This window comes from Panthera tigris, chromosome D2 (genome assembly GCF_018350195.1).
Source record: "Panthera tigris isolate Pti1 chromosome D2, P.tigris_Pti1_mat1.1, whole genome shotgun sequence".
NCBI lineage: Eukaryota > Metazoa > Chordata > Mammalia > Carnivora > Felidae > Panthera > Panthera tigris.
Window position 1 is genome coordinate 51,951,106 of NC_056670.1, and position 6,445 is coordinate 51,957,550.

Below are 6,445 nucleotides of genomic sequence, written 5' to 3' on the forward strand. Positions count from 1 at the left end.
GACTGCCCTAGGAACCCATTTCAAGTGGAGGCTCCCGGTCCCTACCTCTTTGAGTCCCTAGCTCCTGCTTCCAAGTCAATGCAAGTCACCTGACCATGCTGTAGCTGCAAGGGAACCTAGGGAAGGAAGCATTTGTCATTTTCAACAATGACATACAAGGGCCAGCGGATGCTAAGCAGCCTTAAAACAATATACACACAATTGTCCATAAGAAAAAGTGTATCGGATGGGGCCCAGCAAATGTCCTATGATTAGGAGATTACCAGACTGATTTCCTTCTGTGGCTCTAATGCACACTACCAGAAGGAAAATTCAAGACAAAAATTACTCTCCTGAGGGAACCACCTTAAATGAAAACACTTGTTTAGATATTTGTTTTTTTTTTTTTTAATTTTTTTTTTCAACGTTTTTTATTTATTTTTGGGACAGAGAGAGACAGAGCATGAACGGGGGAGGGGCAGAGAGAGAGGGAGACACAGAATCGGAAACAGGCTCCAGGTTCTGAGCCATCAGCCCAGAGCCTGACGCGGGGCTCGAACTCACGGACCGTGAGATCGTGACCTGGCTGAAGTCGGATGCTTAACTGACTGCGCCACCCAGGCGCCCCTAGATATTTGTTTTAATATTGTCAACAGCATATAAAAATTTTATAAAACAATATTTGTGATAGAATAAACACTCAAATCCTGACAATATCATTTGACATCCCCCTTGACCCAGCTCTTACTAGAGCTGAGTAAACCCTTGGAATTCCCAGGTATTCCAGCAAATTACCTTTTTTTAAAAAAAATTTTTTTTAATGTTTATTTATTTTTGAGAGACAGAGTGTGAGTGGGGGTGGGGCTGAGAGAGAGAGAGAGAGAGAGAGAGAGAGAGAAAGACACAGAATCTGAAGAGGCTCCAGTCTCTGAGCTGTCAGCACAGATCCTGACACGGGGCTTGAACTCACAAGCCATGGTGAGATCATGACCTGAGCCAAAATTGGAAGCTCAACCAACTGAGCCACCCAGGCTCCCCACAAATTACTTTTTAATACCAGTTAGTTTGAGGGACATTTCTATTATTTGTACCTAAGAGAATCTGGAATAAACAAACAACTATATTTGAATTAAATTGGCACTTAACATTGGTTGGGTCTATTTGTTTGGACTACAGACATAAATGGACATAAGCACTTTTACATTCTATCAGAAGGAAATGGGGAATAAAAATGGAAATGATTATAGATTTATTTTTATAACTCTCCATCTGTGAGAGCTTTGATAAATTTTATTTTCTTTACAATTTTTTTCTTAGCTTTTAAGGTTTAGTTTTTCTTTTTTTATTTTGAGAGAGATCAAAGAGCAAGCAGGGGAGGGGCAGAGAAAAGGAGAGAGAGGGAATCCCAAGCAGGCCCTGTGCCACCAATATGGAGCCTGATGTGGGGCTTGAACTCACGAACCATGAGATCATGATATGAGCCAAAACCAAGAGCTGGTTAGTCTGACACTTAACTGACTGAGCCCTAAGGTTTAGTTTTTCTTAATGTAAGTAGGACAAAAACATGTTTAACAAAGAGGTCTTACTGTATGTTGAAAAAATTTTACATTAGAGGCAAAGCAGGTTCTATTTGTTCCTGGAAAGAAAAAAACTTTGACGTAGATTTTATGTCAATATGTGAAAGAATAGATTTCAAAACTTAACTATGTATAAAATATGAGGGGAAAGGAGTAAGGGAGATTAAAACTGTCATTAAGTAATAGTATAAAATTAAGTTTCCACTAAGCATCCAAGTTAGCACTGATGCCTTCTTATCCTCAATACACACACACAGTAAAATGGTTACTCTGCTCTAAGGGATCTAGGGCACCGGATTACACTTAAATAATGAAGTAAAACATACGAATTTTGAAACACTTCCCTCTAATCATCAAAAAATGGACATGAACATTTACCTCTACTCCCGCCTATAACTTAGATTAAAAGGTCAAACCACAAGGGTAAATAGAAGTGGCAAGGAGACAACAGCAATAACATTTTGGAAGCAAGAGGTAGGAGTAGTGACTTTTTAGCAAACATGAGGAAACCAAAGCCCAAGACAGCAGCGGCCGGCCTGTCTCAAGCTCGGAACTGGAGGCACCAGGGACCCTGGATGGGGTGGGGGTAGGGTGGAGGTGGTGGGAGAGAACAGGTGGGTAAAAAATCAGGGGAGTCCCTGGAAGTATGAATACGGAGTGGTTAGAAGCCTATATTCATTCCCCACTGGCAGAAGATTGGAGGTTTACTCTCTGGAGATGTTCATCAAACAAATGAAACTCTGGACTTCAGGGCCCAAGGCTTTCCATGCAGTCAGCAAGCTGAGCTGAAAACAGCAACAAGTGAGCATCTGCACACCAGACAGTGAGACCCCCTGGCCCTCTTGTCCACTAGGCTCCCTGAATACTGGTGAGTAATTTAGGATGTAGTTTTCAGGCTACCTTTACTTTCTTCTTTCTGATTATATTTATATGTTTTGAATTCTTTACAATGACATGAATTATTTATATATATAAGCAAACATTCAGGAGGTAAATTATTTCCGACTTAGATATTACTAGGCACCAAATAATGTGCCAGTTTGCTTCAACAGTGAAAAGACATCTGAAACAGCAACTAAATTGGGGTGGCCATCTGATTAATTTGATAATAGTCCACTATTATTCACCAAGATCGATCTGCCCTTTGCATAGACATAATTGAGCCATCCTTTAAAGATAAAGAAATTGGCATTAAGGTAGCACAAATAATAAATGTCTGACCAGAATTCAAACCCATCTGTCTGGCTCCAAAGTCTAAGCCCACGTCCCAGCACCTTAAAACCTCCGTGCCTCAGTAAATCACGTCAAAATGCCACCCACAAATCTGGACTTGCAGCCTCATTGCTAGAAATTAGTTATTCTCACTTTTTTGGTAAAGAGTATATTAAAAATTCAACCTCTTTCTCCAATGTTAAACAGATTGCCAGGTAGGTACCCAAAATAAGATCCAGTCCTTCTGCGATAATTGAATGGTTTCTGTTGGGCATCCACAGGGTGACTGGCTTTCTCAATGGCGGTTTCATAACGTATCAATATCCTTAACTGCCGCTAGGGGGCGCGAGGCCCGGTCCCGCCGCCCTCCTGCCCGCCCTCCCGCCTCACGCCCAGATGAAGATGTCCTCTTGGTGGCAGCTTCAGCTCTCGGACTGGGAACTCGGGGCCGCGGAGTTTGGCGGAGTTGCAGAAGGCGTTGAAGCGCCAGGAGACACTTTGCACAACGTAAAATTCATTTGCAAGTTGCCCACTGAAGGTAAAAAGACTCTGGGCCGAACTGCAAGCGGTGGTTGCAGAACGTGGAGAGTGTAAGCCAAGGGGAAAGACCCCTCTGGGAGTGGATGTGGACGCGATTAAGGCCTGGAATTCTGACACTGATACTTGACATTTCATGACTGGTTCCTGGCTGTTCCTCTGTCGATGACAGCAGGTCATCTAAAACAACCTCAGACAAAGAGGGACAATCCATTCCTTTGAAAAGGGATGAAGAGCCTTCCGAGGCCAGACTCTGCAGTGGCCAAGTGCAGGGCTTCCGGGACCGAGACAGTGCAAGGAAAATTACCAGGGATAAAGAGAGGCATTGCATAATGAAAAGGGGGTCAATTCACCACGAAGACATAACAACCTTTACTGTGGTTGAACCTAACAATAGAGCATCAAAAGAGCTGAGCCAAGATTTGGTAGAGATGCAAGGAGAAATAAACCAATCCACTGTTAAAGTTGGAGACTCCATCACCCCTCTATCAGAAATGGACAGATCCAGCAGGCAGAAAAGCAATAAGCCTATAGTTGAAGGAACTGAACAGCACCATCAATCAATGGGGTCTATTGACATTTATAGACTACTTCAACCAGGGCAAGAATAACATTTTTCTCAAGCTCATGTGGAACAGTCACCAAGATAGACCATATTCTTGGGCATAAAACACATGTTAACAAATTTGAAAGAATAGAATCAAACAAAGCATGCTCTCAGAACACAATGGAATTAAACTGGAAACTAATAACAGAAAGATAGCTGGAAAATCCCTAAATAGTAGAAGGTTAAACAACACACGGGTCAAAGAAGTCTTAAAAGAAATTTAAAAAATTTTTTGAACTCAATGAAAATTAAAATACAACTTACATCTGTGGGATGCAGCAAAAGCAGTGCTTAGAGGGACATTTATAGCACTGAATGCATATATTAGAAAGGAAGAAAGATCTAAAATCTATCATCTAAGTCCCACCTTAATAAACTAGAAAAGAAGTGCAAATTAAATCCAAAGTAAATGGAAGAAAATAAATTTTTAAAAATTGAAGCAGAAAAAAAAATTGGAGCAGAAATCAATGAAATTGAAGACAGGAAATTAATAGAGAAAATCAAGAAAACCAAAAGCTGGTTCTTTGAAAAGATCAGTAAAATCAATAAACCTAGCCAAGCTACTGGCTCCTTTCCAAGAAAAAGAGAGAGAGGACACAATTTACTAATAGAAAGGAAAAAGAGGCCATTGCTACTGACCCCACAGACATTAAAAGGATAACAGAGGAATGTTATGAACAACTCTATGCCCACAAATTTTGTTGATCTTTTTAAAGGACCAAATTTTGGATTTGTTAATTTTCTCCATTTCTTTCTCTCCACCCCCCACCCCATGGTTTTTCTATTCTCATTTTATTTATCTCCTCTCTTATCTTTATTATTTCCTTCCTTCTGTTATCTTTGGGCTTAATTTGCTCTTCTTTTTCTAATTGTTTAAGGTGTATAGTTAGGTGATTGATTTGAGTCTTTCTTCTTTGTTAATATATGTATTTATAGCTATCATTTTCTCCCTTAGCATTGTTGTGCTGTATCCCATAATTTTTGGTATATTGTATTTTCATTTGTCTCATAATATTTCCTAATTTCCCAGTGTGATTTCTTCCTCAACCTTTGAGAGTTTTCCACTTTCTTCTTCTGTTAGTGATTTTCAGTTTCATTCCTTTGTGATCAGAAAAGATACTCTGTATGATGTCAGTCTTTTAAAATCTATTGGTATTTGATCTGTGAACTAACATATGATCTATTCTGAAGAACGTTCTATTTGTACTTAAGATGAATGTATATTCTGCTATTGTTGGGTGAAGTGTTCTGTACATTTTGATGAAAGAAATCAAAGAAGTTCTAAATAAGCAGAAAGATAGTCCATATTCATGGATAAGAAGACTTATATTGTTAAGATATCACTTCTTCTCAATTTCATCTATATATCCATCACAATCCCAATCAAAATCCTAGCAAGTTACTTTGTGAATAACAACAAACTGATTCTAAAGATTATACAAAAAGGTAAGAGATCCAGAATAACCAATAAAATTTTTTTTAAATTTTTTTTAACATTTTATTTATTTTTGAGTGAGAGAGAGAGAGCTGAGAAGGAGCAGAGAGAAAGACACAGAATCTGAAGCAGGCTCCAGGCCCTGAGCTGTCAACACAGAGCCTGACATGGGGCTCAAACCCACGAACTCTGAGATCATGACCTGAGCCAAAGTCAGGCGCTTAACTGACTGAGCCACTAAGGTGTCCCCCAACAATATTAAAGAATAAAGTTGGAAGATTGACACTACTGATTTCAAGAGGTTACAAAGCTACATTAATCAAGACAGTGTGGTATTGGTGAAAGAATAGACAAATAGATTAATGCAGCAGAATACAGAGCCCAGAAACAGAGCCACATCAATATAGTCAACTTGTATTTGACAGAGGGGCAAAGGCAATACTATGGAGAGGGATAGTCTTTTCAACAAATGGTGCTGGAACAACTGAACATTCACATGCCAAAAAATCTGAATCTAGACACAAACCTTACACTTTTGACAAAATTTAGCTAAAAATGAACCATACTGGGTACCTGGCTGGCTCAGTCGAAAAAGCATGTGGCTCTTAATCTCAGAGTAATGAGTTTGAGCCCAATGTTGGTGAGATTACTAAAAAATAAGTAAATTTAAAAATGAACCATACTTCATACTGTAAAATATAGAAATTTCTGGATGATAGTATAAGAGAAAATTGAGGTGACCTTGGCTGGCAATAAGTTTTTTATATTTTATTTTATTTTATTTTATTTTATTTTATTTTATTTTTAATTTTTTTAAATGTTTTATTTATTTTTGACAGACAGAGAGACAGAGCATGAGTGGGGGAGTGTCAGAGAGAGAGGGAGACACAGAATCTGAAGCAGGCTCCAGGCTCTGAGCTGTCAGCACAGAGCCCGATGCAGGGCTTGAACTCACAGACGCCCCAATAAGTTTTTTACATACAAAACCCAAAACAAGATTCATGAAAGAAAAAATTGATAAGTTGGACTGCATTAAAATTAAAACTGTTCTGTGAAAGACACCATTAAGAGAATGAAATGACGACCTACAGGCAGGGA